Source organism: Prionailurus viverrinus, chromosome E2 (assembly GCF_022837055.1).
Source record: "Prionailurus viverrinus isolate Anna chromosome E2, UM_Priviv_1.0, whole genome shotgun sequence".
In the NCBI taxonomy this organism is placed as follows: domain Eukaryota; kingdom Metazoa; phylum Chordata; class Mammalia; order Carnivora; family Felidae; genus Prionailurus; species Prionailurus viverrinus.
In genome coordinates this window covers 37,667,700-37,693,720 of record NC_062575.1, presented here as the reverse complement: position 1 = coordinate 37,693,720, position 26,021 = coordinate 37,667,700, and the positions used below count along the sequence as shown (strand labels likewise).

Below are 26,021 nucleotides of genomic sequence, written 5' to 3'. Positions count from 1 at the left end.
TTAGATTTGTGCACAGTTAGCAATAGTTATCTTTTTGCTGGTCTTGCCATTCCTGGGCCCAAAGTGCTCCATGGCTTCCACAATATTCATGCACTCTTTCACCTTGCCAAAGACCACATGCTTGCCATCCAACCACTAGGTCTTGGCAGTGCAGATGAAAAACTGGAAACCATTTGTGTTGGGTCCAGCATTTGCCATGGACAAGATGCCAGGACTTGTATGCTTCAGAATGAAATTCTTATCATCAGATTTCTCCCCATAGACGGACTTGCCAGCAATGCCATTATGGCACGTGAAGGTACCACCCTGGCACATAAATGCTGGAATAATCCTGTGAAAGCAGGAACCTTTATAACCAATATTTTCTCCCCAGTGCTTACAGTACAAAAGTTTTCTGCTGTCTTTGGACCTTTGTCTGCAAACAGCTCAAAGGAGACACGGACCAAGTGCTCACTGTCTACAGCAATGTTGAAGAACAGTGAGGTTGACCATAGCTGGGAACCGCAGGTGGCTCCAGGGTGGCAGTGTCTGCAAGGCCTGTAGTTCTCTTTTCTAGTGGATTCTTTATCTGATTTTGATATGAGGCTAATGTGGCATCATAAAATGAATTTGGAAGTTTTCCTTCCTTTTCTATTATTTTGGAATAGTTCGAGAAGAAAGGTATTAACTCTTCTTTAAATGTTTGGTAGAATTGGGGCGCCTGGGTGGCGCAGTCGGTTGAGCGTCCGACTTCAGCCAGGTCACGATCTCACCGTCCGTGAGTTCGAGCCCCGCGTCAGGCTCTGGGCTGATGGCTCAGAGCCTGGAGCCTGTTTCCGATTCTGTGTCTCCCTCTCTCTCTGCCCCTCCCCTGTTCATGCTCTGTCTCTCTCTGTCCCAAAAATAAATAAACGTTAAATGTTTGGTAGAATTCCCCCATGAAGCCATCTGGCCCTGTACTTTTGTTTGTTGGGAGATGTTTTGATTACTGATTCAGTTTATTTGCTGGTTATCAGTCTGTTCAAGTTTTCTATTTCTTCCTGTTTCAATATTGGTCATTTATATGTTTCTAGGAATTCATCCATTTCTTCTAGATTGTCCAATTTGTTGGCATATAGTTTTTCATAATATTCCCTCACAATTGTTTGTATTTCTGTGGTGTTGGTTGTTATTTCTCTTCTCTCACTTGTGATTTTATTTATTTGGGTCCTTTCTCTTTTCCTTTTGATAAGTGTGGCTAAGGGTTTATCAACTATTAATTTTTTCAAAGAACCATCTCCTGATTTCATTGATCTGTTCTATTGGTTTTTTTTGTTTGTTTGTTCTATATCATTTATTTTTGCTCTAATCTTTATTATTTCCTTCCTTCTGCTAGCTATAGGCTTCATTTATTGTTCTTTTTTTTTTTCTAGCTCCTTTGGGTGTAAAGTTAGGTTGTTTATATGACATTTTTCTTGCTTCTTAAGGTAGGCCTGTATTGCTATTTACTTCTCTCTTTAGCTGCATCCCAAAGGAGTTAGACTGTGCTGTTTTCATTTTCATTTATTTCCATGTTTTTTTTTTAATTTCTTCTTTGATTTCCTGGTTGACCCATTCATTGTTTAGTAGCATGTTGTTTAACCTCCATGTCTTTGTGGTCTTTCCAAATTTTTCTTCTTGCTGACTTCAAGTTTCATAGTGTTTTGGTATCTTTTTGTTTGTTGAGGCCTGATTGGTGACCTAGTATGTGATATATTTTGGAGAGTGTTCCATGTGCACTTGAAAAGAATGTGTATTCTGCTGTTTTAAGGTAGAATGTTCTCAATATATCTGTTAAGTCCATCTGGTCCAGTGTATCATTGAATGTTATTGTTTATTGATTTTCTGTTTAGATGATCTGTCTGTCCATTGCTATAAGTGGGGTGTTAAACTCCCCTACTATTATTGTATTATTATCAATTAGTTCCTTTATGTTTGTTCTAATTGTTTGTTTTATATTTGAGTGCCTTATTGTTGGGTGTATAAATATTTATAATTGTTAAATCTTCTTGTTTATTATCATCTCTTGTTACAGTTTTTGTTTTAAAGTCTAGTTCATCTGATATAAGTATTGCTACTCTGGCTTTCTTTTGACATCCATTTGCATGATTAATGTTTCTCCATTCCCTGACTTTCGATTTGCAGGTGTCTTTAGGTCTAAAATGAATCTCTTTTTAGAGATTCATTTAGAGCATATAAATGCTCTAATCCATTTAGAGCATATAAATGGCTCTTGGTTGGTTGTTTTTTTTTTTATCTGTTCTGATACCATATGTCTTTGAATGTTTAGTCCATTTAGAATCAAAATAATTATTGATAAATATACATTTAGTGCATTTTATTACTTGTTTTGTCATTGTTTCTTGAGATTTTTCTCTGATCCTTTCTTGTCTTTCTCACTTTTGGTCTTTCCTTTCCACTCAGAATCCCCTTTAATATTTCTTGCAGAGCTGGTGTAGTGGTCACAAACTCCTTTAGTTTTTGTTTGTCTAGGAAACTATCTCTCCTTCTATTCTGAATGATAGCCTTGCTGGATAGAGTATTCTTGGCTAGATATTTTTCTTATGCATATCATGCCACTCCCTTCTGACCTGCCAACTTTCTGTTGAGAAATCTACAGTTAGCATTATGCGTTTTCCCTTGTAAGTTAAGGAATTCTTTTGTCTTGCTGCTTTTGAGATTTTTTTCATTATCACTATATTTTGCAAATTTAATTACAATATCTTGACCATGGATGTTATAGGAGTTCTCTGTGCCTCCTGGATCTGGATGTCTGTTTCCTTTCCTACATTAGGGAAGTTTTTAACTAATAGTTAAATTTTTTTGCCTCTTTTTCTCTCTTCTTCTGGGACTCCTATAATAATCCTATAAATGTAATGTGATTACATTAGATGGAGTCACTAAGTTCTCTAAGTCTATTCTTGTGTTCCATAATTATTCTTTCTCTCTTTTGTTCAGTTTAATTATTTTCTATTATTTTGTCTTCTATGTTACTTTTTTGTTCCTTTGCTTCTTACAGTCTGCTGTTCATTGCATCAAGCCTGTTTCCAATCTCAGTTATTGTATTCTTCATTTTTGACTGATTCTTTTTTAACTTTTATCTCTGTGGTAAGGGTCTCCCTGATGTCTTCTATTCTTTTCTTAAGCCCAGCAAGTATCCTTATGATTGTTGCTTTAAATTCTCCATCAGGCATGCCACTTATATCGGTTTTGCTTAGATCTCTGGCCATGGCCTTATCTTGTTCTTCCATTTGGGATGAATTCCTCTGTTTTGACATTTTGTCTAAGTCTCTGCCTTCTTCTCTGTGTTAGAAAAGCCCATTGTGTTTCCTGCTCCTGAAGTAATGGCCTTTTGAAGAAGAGATTGTATAGTGTCCGGGGCCTGGCTCTTCCCGGATTGTCTCTGATGTGTGCTCTGTGCACCCCGGTGTTGTGTTTTGGCTGCTCTGTCCCTCAGGTCAGTCTCCTTCAGGGGCTCTCTTTGCCTGCAGTGGGCAGTGCTTGGTCCTTGGCCAGAATGTGGCAAGTTTTAACTAGGTGTGCTCTGGTTTGCTTGTTAAATGAGACCTGATACTACTTCAACTGAACTGAGGCTTTGCACAACTCTCTGGTTAGGAGATGTGGTTTGGGCAGCAGTTCCTGCTATTCTTCTGGATGCCTTTTATTCTTTTTTTCTTATCTAATTGCTGTAGCTAGAACTTTATTTGTTCTTCTTTTTCTAGCTCCTTTAAATGTAAAGTTAAACTGTTTATTTGAGATTTTTCTTGTTCTTGAGGTGGGACCTTTATTGCTACAAAATTCCTTCTTACAACTGTTTTTGCTGCATCCCATACAGTTTGGAGTGTTGTGTTTTCATTTTCATTTGCCCCAAAGTACTTTTTATTTCCTGGTTGATTTCTTCATTGACTCATTGGTTGTTTGGAAGCATGTTGTTTGGTCTTCACATGTTGGTGTTATTTTCCACTTTTCTTCTTGTAGTTGATTTCTAGTTTCATGCACTGTGGTTGAAAAAGATGCTTGATATAATTCTAATCTTCTTAATTTACTCTTCTTAAATTTATTGACACTGTTTTGTTGCCTAATATGTGATTTATCCTGGAGAATGTCCCATGTGCACTTGAGAAGAATGTGTATTCTACTGTTCCTAGAAGGACTTTTCTCCGAGAGAGATTAAGTCTATTTGTTCTAATGTGTTGTTCAAGGTTAATGTTTCCTTATTAATCTTCTTTTTATTTATTTATTTATTTATTTACCTGTTTTATTTTTTATTTTTTTTAATTTACATCCAAATTAGTTAGCATATAGTTCAACAATGATTTCAGGAGTAGATTCCTTAGTGCCCCTTACCCATTTAGCCCACTTAGCCCATCCCCCCTCCCACAACCCCAACCTTATTAATCTTCTGTCTGGATGATCCATCCATTGATGTTCTCTCTCAATCCATTGTACTCTTCTATCCATTGATGTTCTCAAGGTTAATGTTTCCTTATTAATCTTCTGTTTGGATGATCCATCCATTGATGTGAGTAGGGTTTTAAAGTTCCCTACTATTATCATATTACTGTCAATTTCTCTCTTTTTGTCTGTTAATATTTGCTTATATATTTAGGTGCTCCTATTGTGGGCACATAAATATTTATAAGTGTTATCTCTTCTTGTGGTTTGATCCAATCATTATATAATGCCATTCTTTGTCAATTTTTACAGCCTTTGTCTAAAGTATATTTTGTCTGATATAATTATTGTTATCCCAACTTTCTTTTCCTTTCCATTCCCATCCCTCATTCCTTCTGTGTGTGTCTTTGGATCTGAAGTGAGTCTCTTGTAGGCAGCATATTTTTTATCCATTTAGCCACCTTATGTCTTTTGACTGGATTACATAACAACCTGTGTAATGTAGCAGTCTATTTTAAGTTGGTGGTCATTTAGGGGCACCTGGGTGGCTCCGTCAGTTGAGCATCCAACTTCGGCTCAGGCCATGATCTCATGGTTCATGAGTTTGAGCGCCGCATCGGGCTCTGTGCTGACAGCTCAGAGCCTGGAGCTGGCTTAGGATTCTGTGTTTCCTTCTCTCTCTGCGCCTCCCCCACTCATATTCTGTGTGTGTCTTTCTCTTTCTCAAAAATGAATATGAAAAAAAATGTTTAATTTTGTGGTCATTTATGTTCAGACACATTCCGAAAACATTACACGTTTAGTGTTTTGATGTCATAATTTACATGTTTTTATTTAATGTATTTCTTATCTAATTAATGTAGATGTATTGGCTTTTACTACTTTTGTCTCTTAACTCTCATACTAGTTTTATAAGTGTTGATCCACTACCTTTTCTATATGTTTGCCTCTACCAGTTAGAATTTTTTCTTTCATTTATTTTCTTGTGTCCAGTTATGGCCTTTTCTTTCCATTTAAAGAAATCCCTTTAATGTTTCTTGTAAAGCACATTTGGTGGTGATTAAATCCTTTAGCTTTTGTTTGTCTGAGAAACTTTCTATCTCCCTTTCAATTCTGAATGATAATCTTGCTGGGTAGAATTTCCTTGGTTATAAGTTTTTTTCCTTTAAGTACTTGGGATATACTGTCCCACTTTCTTCTAGCTTGCAAAGTTTCTGCTGGAAAATCAGCTTCCCTTATATATAAGTTTCCCTTATATATAACTATTTGCTTTTCTTTTGCTGCTTTTAAGATTCTCTCTTCATCTTTACTTTCTGACATTTTAGTTGCAGCGTGTGTCTTGGTGTGGATCTCTGCATTCATCTTGTGTGGCAGTCTCTGTGATTCCTGGTAGTTGTCTTTAAACTATCCTCATTTTTAAAGATACTTTTTCTTTTTGCTGTTCAGTTTTGGTGATTTGCATTACCCTGTCTTCCAGATCACTGATTTGTTCTTCTGCATCATTTAATCTGCTGTTGATTCCCTCTAGTGTATTGTTTATTTCTGTTATAGTCTTCAGCTCTGATTGATACTTTCTCATATTTTCTATCTTTGTTGAAGTTTTCACTATGTTTATTCTTCTCCTGAGTTTGGTAAGCATCTTTATGACCATTACTTTAAACTCTTTATCAGGTATATTGCTTATCTTCACTTCATTTAGTTTTTTTCTAAGATTTCATCTCGTTCTTTCATTTAGAACATATTCCTCTCTTTCTTCATTTTGCCTAACTTTGTATGTTTGTTTCTGTGTATTAGGTAGTACAGCTAAGTATCCCAGTCTTGAAGGAATGGCCTTATATTAAAGATGTTGTGTGGGACCCGGAAGTACAATCACTGGCCACCAGAGCCAGCTGCTCCAATTTTGTCGCCTTTGTAGTATGGCAGAGCCATAGGTGCTTTGGGTACACTGGTGGGGGGTATGGCTCCTGTCTCAGCTAACTATAAAGACCAGTTTTGACTGTTGCTGGTGCGCTGTGGGCAGAGTTATCATTCTGTCAGCTGTGAGGCCCAGCCAACACACAGGGTTGTGTGATGCTTTCAGCAAGTCATACCCCAAGGCATTAGCAATCTAGAAGGAGATTCCAAAAATGGCAGCCATCACTGCTGGGATCAGCAGAGCAGAATGACGTAGCAAAAATGGTTGCTGCCAATTTCAATCCCCAGAGAGAGACCCAGCTGCCTCCTGCCTCCTGCCTCTCCAGCTGGTTCTCTCATTCATAAGTGGGTCTCCTTCACCTATGATCTATGTACTTTTCCATCTGATGTTTTTGTGCTAGTTTCTAGGTCAAGTGAGTCTGCACACAAGCCCTTCAAAAGTGCATTTCCCTATAGTTCTATAGTTTTCCTTGAAGTATTCCCTGTTAGTTTTCAAAGATAGCTTTTTGCCAGATCATCTCTCTTGTGTAGAGTTAAGGTTTGGGGTGCCTGATTTGGAGCTCAAATATCTCACTCCTCAGGGAAAATTTCTGTACATTTGAGATCCCTCCTGACAGTGGAGTGCTGTACCTGGTGTGTAGTTTTTTTTCCTTAGCATAGCCACATCTCTGCCTCTTCTACCCATCTCAGTGCCATCCCTTGCTGGGAGGGTCTGTCCATCCAGGTTCTAGGTCATCTTCAGAGGCAATTATTCTGAACGTAGGTGGAGATTTGTTGTGTCCATGGGAAGAGGTGAGATCAGGATCTTCCTAGGCTGCTATCTTGAAACCTCCCCTTATGTTTCGTGTTTTAAGGAACTGTCAAACTGTTTTTTTCAAAAGGAGTTGCACTATTTTTCTGTTGTCTTTTTAATCCAATAATATTTATTTTAAAAGATTATCTTGAAAAGAAAAAAAAAGATTTTGTAACTGTATGGTGACAGATATTAACTAGACTTATTGTTTAGTTGTCTTGACTTATTGTCCATGCTGCCCTGCTGCCCTGGCACCCATGGCCTAGGAGCAAGGAGAATGTGACCTATGCTGCCTGCTGGCCACTGGCTGCCACCTTCACCCCTGCTGCGCTTGGTGCCACTCTACCCACCCTACCACCCCCTCCCCTGCCCTTGGAGCTGCTGGCATCTCAGCCACCTCCTGTATTTTTTTTTTCTGACCTGAGATAATTCTTTTTATTTTGACCAAAAAGGTGAGTCAAGTAGGGACACCCCGCCTTCCACCAACAGCCACTTCTCCAAACAAGCCGCCTGTCCAGACACCTTGGTCCCAGGCCCAGCTAGTCCAGGGGCCCTCATGGGCAGCAGGAACAGGAGAGAGGAGGACACAGCAACAGGGTCAGGGCCCCTATGGGGCACCCCTGGCCACCCCCGCCCTATCCCACCCACTCTGAGCCACCAACAGCCAAGATTCAAGCAAAACCAGGAGAGGGAGGCCTGGGGGGGGGGGGGGGGTTGGGGAATCTCTAAAATAACCCCACCCTGGAAACAAACCAAAGTGAGCCTAAGTTCCTCCTGGGAAGGAGCCCCAGCTCTCACTGGTGTATTTCTCTCAAAATAGCAGAGCCCTCAGCGGAGGTGGGGGCGGGGCGGACAGGGACCACACTGAAGACTTGCCGAGGTGATCATTTAGCAATATATACATATACAATCATTATGTTGTATACTTGAAACTCATACAATGTTATATGTCAGTTACCCCCTGATTTCTAAAAAGATTATTTTGGTTTTGAATTTATTTCTTTGTGGTTTTTAAAAATATTTATTTATGTATTTGTTTAATAATCTCTACCCCCAGCGTGGGGCCAGAACTCATGACCCCAAGATCAAAAGTCACATGTTCTACTGCCTGAGCCAGCCAGGTGCCCCTTCTTTGTGTTTTGTATGTAAAGTCATTTACATTTTTATAGTTTTATTGTTTCATTAAGCAGTATACCTCCACAAATAATATACTACAGTCTTAGCTCTTGACTGTTAACTTTGGCTTTTCTTGGCAAAACCAAACCAAAAACAGTAAAGTTTCTTTTGCCATATTAGGGTGAAAAATAAGTAAATTTTCCTTCTCTAATTTAGCTGATAATAATAAATTACATATATTTTTTAAGACTTAATTAAAACTTAAATGATTATAAATTTAGGAGCAGCTTAGCTGGGTGATTCTGGCATAGAATCTTTCATGAAGAGGTTGTAGTCAAGTTGTCAGCTAGAACCCAGCCATCTGTAGCCTTGACCAGAGCTGCAGGTTATGCCTCCTGGAAGACTCACTCCCATAGTTGTCAACAGGCAGTCCCAGTTCCCTGCTTCATGGATCTATCCACAGGGATGTTTGAGTGTCCTCATGTCAGGGAATTTCCCCCCAGATCACGTAGTCTGAGACAGCAAGGGTAAAGTTGTGATTCCTTTCATGACTAAATCTCAGAAATCACAAATCATTATGTCTGCTATATTCTGTTCATTAGAAGTGAGCCAACAAGTCCAGTCACACTTAAGGAGAAAGGAATTAAGCTCCATTTCCTGAAGGGAGATGTATCAAAGAATCTGTGGACATCTTTTAAAACTACTGTCTTTTAATGACACAGCAGCTAAACTTCCACAGGGCAAGCGATCCAAGAGAGAACAAGAAGGATTCCACAATGTCTTTTATGGCCTAACTTCAGAAGTTATATGCTCATTTCTGCAATATCCTATTGGTCACACAGGTCAGCCTCATTCAGTGTAGGATGGTACTAAGTAAGGGCATGTAACCCAGGAAGCAGGTATCATTGGAGGCCATTCTGGATGCTGGCTACCACAGATACCAAAGGAAGCAATAATTAATTCTGCCAGGGCATGCTGGGGATGGCACCACAAGGGAAGTGACATAAAGATGGGCTTTTGTGGTCCCCCAAGCCCTAAGAAAAATGAGAAAAAAACAGTCAAAATCATCTAGTCTCTCCTTGACTTGAAGACAGGAAGAAAGTAAGAACCAGAGCAGGTGCCAGAGGACTCCACTTTCCACTGGCTTTTGATATTATCTACTTTACCCAAGAGCTGTCATGCATGCTATTAAAGTAACTGTAGGTGCTCTAGTCTCACAACAAGCAATCAGACCAGGTAGGAGCTTCTTTAATAACAGGTATTAAGTGCTCAATGAACCAAAATAGCTATTCAAAGCCACTTTTTGCTCTCTGTAATAATTAGGACATGAACTTCCCCGGGGAGATTAGGAGAAATGAGATGTAGCAGCCTCCACCTCTACTGCTGTCATTGTTTTAACATTCAGAACACAGAGTCTCTACTAAGGAGTCTTTTAAAGGTTTGAAATTTTTGGTGGGAGAAGAGAAGAAGACCAGTGGGAAGCCCAGGAGATTTTTAAAATATAAAATTTCCCATTTCTCTCAGAAAACTGAAAATAGCTCTTGGGTTATAAATTATAAGTCTCTGTTCTTTCTTGTTTTGTTGTTGTTGTTTTTCCCCAAAGCTTTGGAATCAACACAATGCTGCAAATGTGGTCACGTTTATTCTTTTTATTTTATTATAAACTTTACATACTTCCACAAAAGAACCATTTACATAGTTTACAATCAACAGTAACAAAAATAAATTCAAAGACTGTCCAGGTAAAGAAAAAGAGGATGACAATCCTCATCTTTGGCTAGAAAGAAGACTTGTTTTTACTCCTACATGGACAATAATGCACTGGGTCAGGGAACACTCATTGCAGAAAAGCCACAGGGTCACAGTGACTCAAGAGGCCAGTCTTGCTTTACAGCTGGGCCCCACTGGACAGCCCAACCAGGCACTATCCTTACTGAGTGCTGAACTCAGCCCACTGGCCTACCCTGGACACAGAGGTGCCTCCAGGGGTGTCTATACCTTGCTTTGCACCCTTTGCTTTTTCCTCTCATAATATTAAGTGCTATTTATTGGGCATCTACTCTGTGCCTGTGCTTTACATTAATTGTCCCTCTTTCAACTCAAACCCTGCAAAGTGGTATCATGAACCTCATTTACAGTTAAGTGAAGCTCAGGGAATGTATGAATCAGGAATCTTTCTTTTGCTGAAACAGAAAACCCAAACTCAAAATGACATAAGCAGAGTATTTATTAGTTCACATAACCAAAAAAGCCAAGCATATTATGGGTGTCAGGCACAGCTGGATCTATGTGCTCATGTGAACCACAAGGGCCACGTTTCTCTCATGTTTCTCTCTCTGCCCCTTGTACCTATACTCCTTGTGGGCAGGCTCTTCTTTCTTAGTGTTAGGAGATGGCTGAGGCAACCAAATATGCTACATTTCATTAAGTGTGGCAGCTGTGGAGGTGCTCTGTTTGGATCTCCCTTCTAAAAGAAGTTGCTATTCAGCTGCAAGGAGACAGCCTCCGGTTGTGCCACCTTCAGGATCTTGCCTGTCCTAGTCAACTACCAGGTAATGACTAGACACGGCAACAAGTCACTGCTGCCCAGTGCATGACCCCTCTCATGATCAGTGTTTGCTCCAGAGTTCCCATGGGATTGGCTGACTGTCAGATATGACTGTGTTCTCAGCCTCCCCCTTTATTTTTCACAGGCATTACCTTCCTTCCCCCCAAACAATCCTTTTGTACTTCAAAACCATCTGTGTCTTCCTCCTTCAGGAGTCATCTGACATCTCACATTTCACCAGCTCCCATCCCCACATGAGACAGATGTCTTTGCTTCACCCAGATCCCTTTAGATCCCTTTGAACTGATTTTCAGTGTGTTCTTCTAACATCCAGCACCTACAGCTATGTTAAGGCAGTGTTTGCAGAGCCTCAAAACTACCCCTTCACCCTAACTGAACATTCAGAAGGTCTAGGACCTAGGTAACTCCCATGCTTCCTCCCCTCCCACCTAACTGGTGACTATCAGGTTGAGGGTTTCAATGCTAAGGCTCTCTGCCTCTAGGCAGGTCTTCTGAAACATAACCTACCCTCCAAAATTCCCCTATAGCATCAGGCTGAAACTACCCTCCAGAGGACTTTGCCTGGGATCACACTTTGCCTGGCTTTCTCACCTGTGCTGCCCTGCTTCTCACACTTCACTTCCCATCTGCCCTGGGAGTACTTCCTTAATAAATTACTTACAGATGAATCCTCTTCTTAGTGTGCTTCTCAGGAACCCAGTCAAGAACCAGCAGCTGGGACCACAGCACCTGTCAAGTGGCCTCTTCCATAGAGCAGATTCTGCTGGGTCCTCTCCCTCTTTTTGTTCCATCAGGCCTATGGGTTGTAGCTGCTTCCTACTGCCACTAACTCTAGCATGCTTCCCCAGGTCTTGATTGTTTCCCTGGGTTCCTTCTCACTCCTTTGTAAGTAGCCCTTTCATTAAACTCTCCCCAGGTACTGCTTTGGAGTGTGCTGTTTCTTGCCAACACTGAATCATAAATATGACCATTACAGGATTTATTTTTTTAATTACCTATCCACCCAACCATCCATCTATCCATCTATCCATTCATCCATCCATCCATCCATCCACCCACCTATCTTATCTATCTATCTATCAAATCTATCTGGTCTATCTATAAAATTCATAGTACCTTAGAGGTTTGAAATGAGACAGAAGTTTAACATTGTGAGATGATTACCCTTTTCCCCTATCCAATAAGTTAGGCTCTGGGAGTGCAAGAAGGTAAATTGGAGATAATATAGAAAATCTGATTTTGAGTTTCTTCCTGATGTAAAGACAGAGGTAGTGACCTCCTCCTTCCAACTGGCCCTCAAAAACCTTCCAGCTGGAAATAGCCAGTAAACAACTTGCAAAAAGTGACATCTGGCACTAGATGGCGTACATGACCCACCAGTGCCATTGCTCACAGAAGCCACTGACCGACCCAGCTTGCCTGGCTCTGCAGGTCCAGCAAAAACCAGTTTGCCTGCCAGCTCTCCACTCTTAAATCATGGTTGTTCCTCATTCCTCCAACACAGAGGCAGCTTGTGGTTTTCCAGCACCTCAGGTACCAGACCACCCTGCCTTGCCAGAGCCTGGGAAGGTTTGTATTTGTATCTCCCTATAGCAGCTCTCCCTCAGTGCATCTGTTACTAGACACTAAACACTGATGCACACCCAAGGGTCTGGATCTCTGAGGAAGAGAATGTAGAATATAAAGGCTTGGGGGAATCCCTGTCAGTACAGGAAATATTAGTGTATTTCAGCTGCCTCTCCTTCTGGCTAACTGACCTCCACGATTGCTTTGGCTGGCCTCCCCCAAGCCCTTTTGGCTTTAGCAAATGAGTAACATCAGTTAAAATCATTGTATTAATAAAGACACTTTTAGTTGCAAGTCACTGAAGCCCTGTGAAAATGAGCTTAAGCCAAATAAAAAGATGGGAGGTTTAGCCAATAGCTTTGAGAGCCATATGTGAATTTAGACACAATTATTAAACTCATCAGACACATGAGTTTTAGGTATGGCTGGATCCAGGTGCTGAAAAAAAAATCATCAAGAATCTACCTGTCTTCATCTATCTTTTTCCCTTTCCTTTTGAGTACAAACTCCCAAGCACTAAAAGAATAGTTTTGCTGAGACTCCCAGACTTGACTGAGGTCCAAATTCATCCCTAGACTAATCACATGATCACTAGTCAAATGCCTATTACTAAAAGAAGGCAGTGGTGAGAATGAAAATAAGGAAGGCTTAGATCCCCAAGAAGAAAAATCAGGGTAATATCACCTGGAGAAGGGACACAGGACAAGCCAAGTCAGCAGATGCCCATGATGACCAAGCAGCCTAGTTCCCTTTCCTCTCTCCCCTACTCACAATCTACTGACTCATTCAGTACACCTCAAAGTCTCCTGACAGAAAGCCCTCCTAGCTTTCCCTCTGCACTCCTACTCAGGCAAAAGTCCTGTTTATCCAACCTCTGTGTCCTCCTACCACACAGTCTCCTAATATCCTGTTCTTTTCCTTCAAAGCACTGATCAGTTCAAGATTGTATAATGACATGTAACTATTAACCTAGTGTATATCTTTCTATGAGATTGTAATCTTCAAAGAAATAAGATCATGTTGTCCCAAGAGCCTAGTACAGTCACTGGTACAGTAGGTACTTAGTAAATATGTGTTGATTCATCCACTGAAGATAGTAAGTCCAATCAGACACGGTCCCTGCCTGGCTTCTATGCTAGTGAAGGAGATAGCCAAGTAAATCACTGCTCACAGTCCAACTGCAATGCTTTCTCCAAGAAGGGTGGACCCAAGGGAGTCTAGGGGAGGAACATATAAATCAGAAGGATCCAGGAATGTTTTCCTGAAGAGTCATGATGTTGACCTAACTTTAGGAAAATAAGCAAGATGAATGACAGGAGGAAGATGCCCTTAGAATAATGTTAGAAAACAGGGAAATGTAACATAGCCTGATACAGTCCTGGGAGAATTGATGGCCTTGATCTCATTTCATTAGCCACCCAGAATAGGGATAACCATATAGGAATTAGGCCTTTTAGCTAAGACTATGCCTTTTAAAAAAAGAAGAAGAAAAGAAAAGAAAGGAAAGTGAAAGAAAGAAAAGGAAAGAAAAGAAAAGAAAAGGGGGCAGTTCTAAAGTAGAGTTTGTTGGACAGAAAAACTAGCTTAAAAGGATAGGGAGGAGCCTTCTGATTACATCAGCAACTGCCACATAGTAGGTCCTCATTAAATGTGTGAATGCCTGGATGAAAGTCATTGGAATCCATTGTTCTGCTTAAAAGCATGAGCAAAGCCAGCCAAGGATATGGCCCATTAAGAATCCAAGCAGACTCCCAAAGGCACACAAAAGAAATAAAGGGCAAAAGAAATTACTTTAAAGCAAGAAGATTTATATAACGCTATCTGCGTAGAATAAAAATGTGCCCAGCTTTGCATGCCATTTGCTGCCAGGATCTGAGATTGTTACTAAGAAAAGGGTGGGAGGAGGCTGTTGGGAGAAATCAAATGCCAGGCGGAGACACAGGCACAGAGAATTCAACATTGGGGATTTGAAAAGAAGGCCTGGAACACAAGCCTCTTTTGTTTTTCAGGCTTCTCTTAATTACCATGTTCAAGACCTGAGATTTATGAAAAAGGCACTATTCAAAAGGACAATTTACACTCCATTATAGAGAAAGTTCAGTCACAGTCCCCAGTTTCCCCTCTAGTTGCAACCTGAGTCATTTGTGGGATGGCTGTGTTAAGTATGGAGGAGAGCTATAAATGGTTTATAAGTCAGCATGTTGCATCACAAACTGAAGTGGTTGCTGCTCCCAAGGCTGGGAGCAGAATCATGAATCAGAGTCTAAAGTTCTAGAACAATGTTTGTAAATCAAATCTCACAATGAATTGCTCTTAATGGCATTCTACAGTGATGCCCTCACCCCACCCCCCCATCTCCTCAATGCAAACCATACCTCATCATGCATATGCATGGAACCTGCAAGCATATCTTTCCAAACTAAGATGGATGAGTTGATGAAAGGGGTCACTTCCAGTCACTTTATCTTAGCTTATCCCACCTTAGATTAAAGGAACACTACCCTTTATTGAAGACTTGCTGTACGGAATATTTCCCCTACTTTCTCCTCAGGATCATTAAATCTGTCAATAATGGCAAAGACTTTAGATCTTATCCAATGCCTTTCTCTATTCTAAGTGTTTTATGCATATATAATCAATTTTATGTCGCACAATCTTATGGGGGGTATTGCTGTCATCCCCTACTTTTCAGATGAAGAAGCTGAGGCCCAAAGAGGTTTGGTAATTTCCCAAGGTCACATAACTCTTAAATGGTTATGTCAATTTTGGAACCAAGGTCATTAGGCTCCATAGTCAACACTCCCAACTGCTATGATATGTTGCCTTGTAAGAGGGGGTGCCATCTAAGTCAGATGGAACCATTCCTTGTCACAGCCCCACACTGTTAACCATTCCTGGTGTCCTCCTACCCACTGCTACCACTCAAGAGATGCTAAAGAAGCTGCCAACCTTGATTAGGCATGAGCCAATCAGCACATCAGTTTTCTCCTGACCTCAGTGATTGGCTCAGAGCTGGGACTGTGACCCAATCAGAGCCAGTGAATCACGATGGAATTTTTCCTGGGGCCTTTGGGAGAAAGAAGTCCTCTGTTCTCTCCTGAGAAGCAAGTGGGGAGTGTGGGGAGATGAGTTACTACAGCACTTTACTGCTATGAAGAGAGACCACTAAGAGGGAGTCAACAGAGAAAGCAGAACAAAGAGAAGACCTCCCAGCACAGGACTATGGGGTCATTGCCAAGAGTACCTAGTGTTGGGCTCATGCCATGCAATATAATGGGAGCCCCTGAAGTTGAGTAAGGCATAGTATTGCCATGACCTCATTGGGGCCCTGAATCCAGTGACTCTTGAGGTGTCAAATACCTCCACACTGTGTGGTTCCATGAACCAGTGTATCCCTTTTTAATAGCCAATATGAGTATGTTTTTTTGCAACTTGAATCATAATGCACTGTAATCAAAACAATCTCCACAAACCTTATGAAAGGGGAGCCCAAAAGCCCATTAGTTACCAATACTGTGGTGGAATAGTAAGATTTGCTGATCAAAGATAGAACAATGTCTAAGGCCCTCACCATGCTATAGAACAGAGAAAGAGCAAAATTTCTTAAATTCTCAACCATTCTCAAGTTTTAAATTTTTTGTACAAATGGAAAACAGCACAGATAATCCTCCCCAAATGGCTATTAGCAGGTTCATTTTCATCATTACATTTAACTTTAGTTAATGTCAAAATGACTTTAAATGCTCTGTCAGCAGGGCAGAAGGTTGTGGACCAGAAGTTTGTTGAAGATAGGGCAAAGTCAGCCAGGCATCAAAAAATAGCCAGGGGATTTGGATTGGTGAGCTGGTCAAAGAGGACTTTAGCCTTATGTACGTGTTAATCTCTTATAAAGGAATGTATTTGTAAGTCATTCATATAATTAAAAGTTAACTTTAAAATAGGGTTAAAGGACAAGTCATGTAACTGCATTATCTTAGACAAGTATTATCATACTTTTTTTGGTAGTTTTATGGTTTTATTAACACAAATATGATGTGCACATAAGCTGTATGTCTATTCATTTTCTTCACTACACAACCTGGTGCCACGATTGGTGACTCTGATGGCCAGCTGAGCTGCTTTTTCCCTAATGGCTTTGTGGTTCTTGGAGGAGACATTGTAAGCACTCTCTGCACAGTAAGATTTGTTGCACATTAGCAACACTTCAAGCTCCTTGACAGTTCAGACTAGGAACTTCTGGAAGCCACCAGGCAGCATGTGCTTTGTTTTCTTGTTGCTCCCTTAACCAATGTTGGGCATCAAGATCTAGCCCTTGAATCGTCTGAGCACCCTATGGCTCTGGGTTTCTACTAGTTTCACTTAATTTTGACATATGGGTCTGACTGGTACCAGATGAACTTCTTGGTCCTCTTTTTAATGATCTCAGGTTTCACCAGAGGTCTGAGGGTGACCATGATGAAGTAGGAGACCTCTGCCACCTCCTACAGACAGTGCTGAGGAAGAGCTATCATACCTTTCTTTTTTTTTTTAATAGTAGAATCCCTCAAATGAAATGTTACATAAAACACTGTAGTGAACATCTGTTGTTTCCTCTTTTTTGATATAGAGTTCAAAAATATGATAGCTTGCTTCCGGGGACCCATCTTCTCCTATTCACATTTAACTGTGGTTTAGGCACATGGTCCTGGATGAAAATATAATTTGCTTCCTGAGCTCTCCTGTCACGTTTCCCACTCACACCCCCCCCCCCCCGACAATTCTGGAAAGAGACAGCAGTGGCATGGTTTTCTAATCTCCCTGAATCCCCTCCCCATCCAAAAAAAAAAAAAAACAAGCAGACAGTAACTAGATAGTAAAACCAAAAACAACTGTGGACAAAAAGGTCAAATGACAAGGTGTCCCCACAAAATTCAAAAACACAAGAGAGTGAGGACAACTAGTACCAGTATTACAAAATCTGCATTATATTCACATTGATACAGGAGAAAGCAGAGGGAAGAAACAGGGCAACTGATGGGATGGCAAAATTGTATTTATGGAAGGCAGAATGGGCTGATTCAAGCAAAGCAGTTGAAGCAACAGACGGTTTGCCTGTTCCAATATTGGATGAGTACAAGGGGTCCCCGATAAGATCTGAAGAAGCTGGAGCAGTTTAAACAATGTGGATTCCTAAAGCTAATTGACCAAGTTCCCTTCCACAAAATTGATGAAAAATATAAACTAGTATTTCAAAACTAGCTAAAAGATACTTCAAAAGATACAGGGTATCAAAGATTAACATGAATCAGAACTAGAAAAATACTGCAGTTAAGTGACAGAACTTAAAGAAAATTCAGAATAAAAGTGATTTCAGAAATAAAACTAAACCAGAAAGAAACAAGAGTATATATAGACTATAGATATTGCCTTATATGAGAAGTAGAAGGTGAAAAAAGAAAGCTTTTAAAGAATAAAGAGAAAGAAGATCTGATAGAAAGTGACAAACACTGAAGCCATGTAAATAATATATAACATGTTTTTTAGGGGTTACTGCAAATGAAAACCAAACCAAGGCAACAACATGACAAATAGTAAAAATAATTATTCAAGAAAACTTTCTTAAAATAAAGATTTTAAACTACATTTTGAAAAGGCACCCCTTAAAACTGAAAATATTGACCCAGAAAGACAAACACTAAGACATATTCTAAACTTCAAAGAGAAAGAATAAAATTGATCCTTTTTTGTATCTAGGCCAAAAGGCCAAATGAATTATAATGGAAAGAAAATTAGATTTCCACTAGATTTTCAACAGCAATTCTTTATGCTGGAAGAAAATAGAGTCACATATTTAACATATCAAGGAAAGAAAATGTGAGCCAAAGATTTTGTATCCAACTGAGTATAAAGGGCACAGAAACAAACAACCTGCTATCAACATGCCAAAACTCAGGGAATCTTGCCCAGAATTGTAGTCATTTTGAAAAAGGGTTGGTTGTGATTAAGATGAAACATGAATTACTTCTGAGTGGCCAGCAAAGTTCTATCTCTTATTGTAAGTGGTGGTTATAAGAGAGTTCACCTTATGTTAATTTCCAAAGCCATATGTTATGCTTGGTATAGTTTTCTGTATATGTGTTTTATTTTTTAATAAAACTTTTAAGGGGCACCTGGGTGGCTCAGTAAGTTGAGCATCTGACCCTTGATTTGGGCTCAGGTCATGATCCCAGGATCATGGGATCCAGGCCCATGTTGGGCTCCTTGCTGGTCATGGAGCCTGTTGAGGATTCTCTCCTCTCTGTCTCTCTGTCTCTCTCTCCCTCTGCCCCTCTACATTACTCCCTTTCTCTCTCTCTCTCAAATAAAATTTAAAAATTAAAATTAAAAAAAAAGCTTAAAAACAACAAACATAGGGGCACCTGAGTGGCTCAGTCAGTTTAAGCAGCCAACTCTTAATCTCAGCTCAGGTCATGATCTCACAATCATGAGATCAAGCCCCACATCAGGCTCCATGCTAAGCATGGAGCCTGCTCAAGATTCTCTCCATCTCCCTCTGCCCCCCACCACTTGCTCACAGGCACATGTGCATGCTCTCTTTCAAAAAAGTAAAATAAAACACTAGACAATTACATTTAGAGAAATTTGAATATGAACCAAAGATAATATTAGGAAACTATTGTTGTTAAATTTTTAGGTATGAAATAAGGGCATTGCAGTTATATAGTAGAATGTTCTTATTTTTTGGAGATGCATGCTGAAGAATTTACTTGATTATTATTTTTTCAATATATGAAGTTTATTGTCAAATTGGTTTCCATACAACACCCAGTGCTCATCCCAAAAGATGCCCTCCTCAATACCCATCACCCACCCTCCCCTCCCTCCCACCCCCCATCAACCCTCAGTTTGTTCTCAGTTTTTAACAGTCTCTTATGCTTTGGCTCTCTCCCACTCTAACCTCTTTTTTTTTTCTTCCCCTCCCCCATGGGTTTCTGTTAGTTTCTCAGGATCCACATAAGAGTGAAACCATATGGTATCTGTCTTTCTCTCTATGGCTTATTTCACTTAGCATAACACTCTCCAGTTCCATCCACGTTGCTACAAAGGGCCATATTTCATTCTTTCTCATTGCCATGTAGTACTCCATTGTGTATATAAACCACAATTTCTTTATCCATTCATCAGTTGATGGACATTTAGGCTCTTTCCATAATCTGGCTGTTGTTGAGAGTGCTGCTATAAACATTGGGGTACAAGTGCCCCTATGCATCAGTACTCCTGTATCCCTTGGGTAAATTCCTAGCAGTGCTATTGCTGGGTCATAGGGTAGGTCTATTTTTAATTTTTTGAGGAACCTCCACACTGTTTTCCAGAGTGGCTGCACCAGTTTGCATTCCCACCAACAGTGCAAGAGGGTTCCCGTTTCTCCACATCCTCGCCAGCATCCATAGTCTCCTGATTTGTTCATTTTGGTCACTCTAACTGGCGTGAGGTGATATCTGAGTGTGGTTTTGATTTGTATTTCCCTGCTGAGGAGCGACGTTGAGCATCTTTTCATGTGCCTATTGGCCATACGGATGTCTTCTTTAGAGAAGTGTCTATTCATGTTTTCTGCCCATTTCTTCACTGGATTATTTGTTTTTCGGGTGTGGAGTTTGGTGAGCTCTTTATAGATTTTGGATACTAGCCCTTTGTCCGATATGTCATTTGCAAATATCTTTTCCCATTCCATTGGTTGCCTTTTAGTTTTGTTGGTTGTTTCCTTTGCTGTGCAGAAGCTTTCTATCTTCATAAGGTCCCAGTAGTTCATTTTTGCTTTTAATTCCCTTGCCTTTGGGGATGTGTCGAGTAAGAGTGTGCTATGGCTGAGGTCAGAGAGGTCTTTTCCTGCTTTCTCTTCTAGGGTTTTGATGGTTTCCTGTCTCACATTCAGGTCCTTTATCCATTTTGAGTTTATTTTTGTGAATAGTGTGAGAAAGTGGTCTAGTTTCAACCTTCTGCATGTTGCTGTCCAGTTCTCCCAGCACCATTGGTTAAAGAGACTGTCTTTTTTCCATTGGATGTTCTTTCCTGCTTTGTCAAAGATGAGTTGGCCATACGTTTGTGGGTCTAGTTCTGGGGTTTCTATTCTATTCCATTGGTCTGTGTGTCTGCTTTTGTGCCAATACCATGCTGTCTTGATGATGACAGCTTTGTAGTAGAGGCTAAAGTCTGGGATTGTGATGCCTCCTGCTTTGGTCTTCTTCAAAATTCCTTTGGCTATTCGGGGCCTTTTGTGGTTCCATATGAATTTTAGGATTGTTTGTTCTAGTTTCGAGAAGAATGCTGGTGCAATTTTGTTTGGGATTGCATTGAATGTGTAGATAGCTTTGGGTAGTATTGACATTTTGACAATATTTATTCTTCCAATCCATGAGCACGGAATGTTTTTCCATTTCTTTATATCTTCTTCAATTTCCTTCATAAGCTTTCTATAGTTTTCAGCATACAGATCTTTTACATCTTTGGTTAGATTTATTCCTAGGTATTTTATGCTTCTTGGTGCAATTGTGAATGGCATCAGTTTCTTTATTTGTCTTTCTGTTGCTTCATTATTACTGTATAAGAATGCAACTGATTTCTGTACATTGATTTTGTATTCTGCAACTTTGCTGAATTCATGTATCAGTTCTAGCAGACTTTTGGTGGAGTTTATCGGGTTTTCCATGTATAATATCATGTCATCTGCAAAAAGTGAAAGCTTGACTTCATCTTTGCCAATTTTGATGCCTTTGATTTCCTTTTGTTGTCTGATTGCTGATGCTAGAACTTCCAACACTATGTTAAACAACAGCAGTGAGAGTGGACATCCCTGTCGTGTTCCTGATCTCAGGGTAAAAGCTCTCAGTTTTTCCCCATGAAGAATTTACTTTAACTTACCTTTTAAATGCTTTAGCAAAAACAAAAATCATTTTGTTATTTTAATTTCTGAGATATAATATAGTATTATGTATTATATACACATGTTAAATCTTACAAAGAAATGGGTTTTGATAAATGCCATTATTCTATCAAAATACAGAATATTTTCCTCAGGACATTTCCTCCTGCCTTTTCCAAGTCAATCTTCTCTCCAGCCCCTCACTGAGGGAGCCACTGTTCTGATTATCTCTTTCACCATAGATCAGTTTTACCTGATGTAGGACTTCATACAGTGGAGTTATGTAACACACAATCTTTAGACACGTTTCTTTTTTTATATCTTAATATCCCTAAAAATTGGAATGTATCTTAGAAATTGGTGGTGTTTAAACAATTAATAGCAGTGTTTTCTTTATTTTATTTTCATGTAAAATAATGGGGTGTCTTACAATCAGTGTCATCTTTGATTTGATGAATTATTTATATATAAATGAAACAAATATAGCAAAAATGTTAACAGTTGCTGAATCTTGTTGGTGGATATATGAATGTCCTACTTTTCTATGAGTTTGAGCATTTTTATATGAAAAAGTTTACTAAATAAATAAATAAAAGGATACCACAATTGTTATACCCTGCTTTGGCCTTTTTTCCTCCTTAATGAAAGTGACCCTTAAATAATGGAATTAGCTGGAGCCTTTCCTGATCTCTGTGAGACCCTGACTACAGTAGGGACCTGGGTGCTCTAGACTAGTACAAGTCTTTGTAGAATTTGCCTTTTTCTCAGATATGTTATTATTCTATGGTCTATTTTTCCAATTTTTTCAAAAGCTTCTGTCCTCTGTGTCCTGAGAAAGAGGAGCTCTGCACTTGTAATCAAAGTGCCTAGTCAGGTACCAAATCCAGCATGCTGAGGGCCTGAGTCTGAGGCAAGAAAGAAAAGCTAGGGCCCAGAACTAGAACCTTGAAACTGGAAGACCACAGTACTGGTTCTCTAAGTATAGACTTACTTCCAGCTCCTCCTTATGAATAATTATAAATCCATATAATGGGTACAGAATATATAAAGATGGAACTTTGACATTAATAATATAAAATTTGGGAAGATGGAGCCATATAGAAGTAGAATTTTTGTATGTGATTATAGTTAAATTGGTATCAATTTAAAAATAGACTGTTATGGGGTGCTGTAATATATATATATATATAATATATATATATTATATATAATGAGATATATATATTTATATATATAATGAAATATTTTTTAATGTTTACTTATTTTGAGAGGGGGGAGGGTCAGAGAGGTAAAGAGAGAGAATCCCAAGCAGGCTCTGTGCTCAGTGTGGAGCCTAATGTGGGGTTCCATCCCATGACCATGAGATTAAGACCTGAACCGATATCAAGAGTTGGGAGCTTAACCAACTAAGCCACCCAGGCATCCCTGTATATATAATGGAATATTATTCAGCCATAAAAAGATAATGAAATCTTGCCATTTGTAACGACATGGATAGAGCTAGAGAGTATAATGCTAAGAGAAATGTCAGTCAGAAAAAGATAAATACTATATGATGTCACTCATATGTGGAATTTAAGAAACAAATGAGCAAAGAAAAAAAAGACAAACCAAGAAACAGACTTTTAAAAAAAAAATTTTTTTTAACATTTATTTATTTTTGAGACAGAGAGAGACAGAGCATGAACGGGGGAGGGTCAGAGAGAGGAGACACAGAATCTGAAACAGGCTCCAGGCTCTGAGCTGTCAGCACAGAGCCCGACACGGGGCTCGAACTCACGGACCGCGAGATCATGACCTGAGCCGAAGTTGGCTGCTTAACCAACTGAGCCACCCAGGCTCCCCAGAAACAGACTCTTAACTACAGAAAACAAACTGATGGTTACCAGAGGGGAGGTGGGTGGGGATGTGGATGAAATAGGTGATAGGGATTAAAGAGACACTTACGATGATGAAAAAAAGTAAAATGAAATGATAAAACAAAACATATGTGGTCTTTGTTCTCAGTTCCCGGCACAGAGCTTCTAAAACCCTTGGAATATCATGAGTAATAGGAGTGTCTTTAGTTATTCATAATGAGTCCCTCTTAACCATATCTGAGTTTATGCTAAGAAGGTGGCTGAAGGTGAGCCCTTAGATAGTTTCAAGGGAGGAGCTGGCCATGCACCGTGATTAGAGGATTGGAACTTTCAGCCCCACCTGTAAATTCCAGGGAGGTGAGTGAGTCTAGACATTGAGTTCAATCACCAATGGTCAATGATGTAATCAATCATGCCTATCTAATGAAGCCTTGATAAAAACTGAAACAAGGAGGCTAGGGGAGCTTGTGGGTTGGTGAATCTTGATTTGCTGGGAGGATGTGTTGCAGGATTTTTTACCTCAATACCCAGTGTTCGTTGTCTCACTGCTTCAAAGAATGAAGAGGTGGACACAGAAAGAGAAGCTTGCAAAAGTTTATTAGAGTATGAGATCAGAAAGGAAGAATAGTAGAAAAGCTCTCTTTACAGAGAGGAGGCATTGGAAAGTGAATTCCTGCAACTATAGGCAAGGGTCCTTGTTTTTCTGGTCGTTCTCCCCTTTCCTTCCCCCTTGTTCCTTCTCAGGTTCTACCCTTATTGGCTTGATAGCTCTAGGTGCTGGGTTGTCCATTCCTGATTGGCTCATTTCCATTGTATGAGGGGTGGTCTATGGCCATACTGTTCCTTGTGGGTCATACATTTTATGGTCTATTACTTATTTTTAGTCAGGTCTTTGTCAAATTCCTGATGGGAACCTTAGGGGGAGGAGATGTGTCTTACATTCTTAAGAGGAACCTTATGCCCAAGGGGCTTTGCTGTGGTCAGATGCTCCCAGCTATTCCCCTCTCTGAACATGTGACCCCTTTACCCCTAACTGCCTTTAGGAATTGGGACAAGACCAACAGATCTTAACTGCTTCCTGCTGAAGGGCAGGCAGGGAGGGGTGGATGATGACAGAAAGACAGGGCAGGTTCAGCGGTCGATCCAGATGTCTGATATAATGGAAGGGTGTTTGGAAAATCTGCACTAGCAAAATTTTCTTGGATGTCTTTTTTTTTTTTTTTTTTTGCATATGCAACAGCATCTACAAATGACACACAAAAAGAATATTAGACCAACAAACATCAATATTCCAAATGTAATGCCTCCTAGGGAGGAAGCCACACCATAGGAGGGAAAGACACATTGTAGCCATCAAAAAAATCCCTGGCATGTCTGGTCATATTTTTTATTAATTTGACTATAGTTTTTCCTCTCTTTCCCATACTTATTTGGATCTTGTAATAGTGTTGATTAGAATAACTAAGTACCTGAACTAGATTTTGGTTCTCAATCTTCAAATCTTCCTTTGGCCATCCAGTTTCTATAGGAACAACTCCATCAGGTGTAATTTACCTCAAGGAAAGATTGACCTTTGATATCCAGATTGCTGTAAGTTTAGGCAATTGTTTGTCTGTCCTGGAGCTAGTAGTTTCTAATTCAGTCATAGTTTCTGTAGTTTCTAATTCAGTCATAATGTCTCTTTCTAGCAAGGGAGTGAGGCTCTCTGGCATTATCAAAAAAGAATGTGAAACAATCAAGTCTCCCCATATGCACCCCAGTGGCTGAGAAAAAAAATTTAGTCTTAAATTTTCTGGAGATGCCTTTAATAGTTACACTGCATTTGGATAGTTGGTCAGGAGGTGGAAAGGACAAAAAAATGTGGCTCCAGGAAATCAACCATTTTTCCTTCTATATCTAGAGTTACCTGAGGTTCTGGATTTCCAATAAGTAATTGGTTGGGGGGAGCCACTGTAAAGAACCCTGGGCAGCATCCGTCCCTTTCAGGGACATTGGTTATCTGAGCCCTTGCAGATTGAGGTCCCTGAAGGCATTCATATCTCCAGTGACTGTCTCCACACAAGGGGCGTGGCTTATGGGTTTCGACTTCAATTGTTCCCTCTGAGGACATTCTCATTTCCAGTGCCCTGAAAGGCCACATAATTGGCCCATGATAATTAATGAGTTGCTCATCCCCATATCTCTCAACCGCTACCAGAACCCCATGTTTCAGCATTAAGAGTCTGATTCAACAAAAGCATTGTATCTTTCCAGGTCAACTCAAAAACATACGTGATAGTCTGAAAGGCCTCTATATACTTACTTGGATCATGAGAAAATTTACCTAGATCTCCTTTTATCTGTCTTGAATCTTGTAATGAAAAAGGTACTTGTAATCTTATCATAGTGGTGCCTCTTTGTGTCCCTTCTCCTGGCACTCTTAACTTCTTGTGGAGGAAACACACCTGTTACATTATGGGGAGGGCCTGAGTAAGGTGGATAGCAGGGAGCAGAAGTGCACATTTATGGGGTTTTTTTCTTTTAAGTCTGGATATATAGATCGAGGACCCAAGGAGGAGGAAGTTGAGGTGGAAGATTTCCCTTCCTCCTTCTCTAGGTCTGCTTTGGGTACAGGTAATGGGCCCTTAATTGTTTCTTCTCCTGATTTCTGGACCTTGGAAAGGGCTGCCAATAAGCCAGGGTTGACCTTGCATTGCATACACATGTCACAATTTTTCTCTTAAAGCCCCAAAACATCAAACATAGGGGACTTCTCCCCATTTCCCCTCATGTTTACAAAACAAGTCCAATTGTAGGATAGTACTATAATTGGTATTTCCCCCTGGCGGCTAGGTTTCCTCCTCCAATTTGTACTCAGGCCAAGCCTCCATGCAAAAGAAAGTGAGTTGCTTTTTCAGAATGCATCCCAAAGGA

General features: G+C 40.0%; 1 pseudogene; it reads right to left on the bottom strand.

The window, feature by feature from the left end:
• LOC125152550 (peptidyl-prolyl cis-trans isomerase A-like) lies at window positions 1-25,100 on the bottom strand (annotated as a pseudogene).
• Window positions 25,101-26,021: the final 921 nt, after the last annotated feature.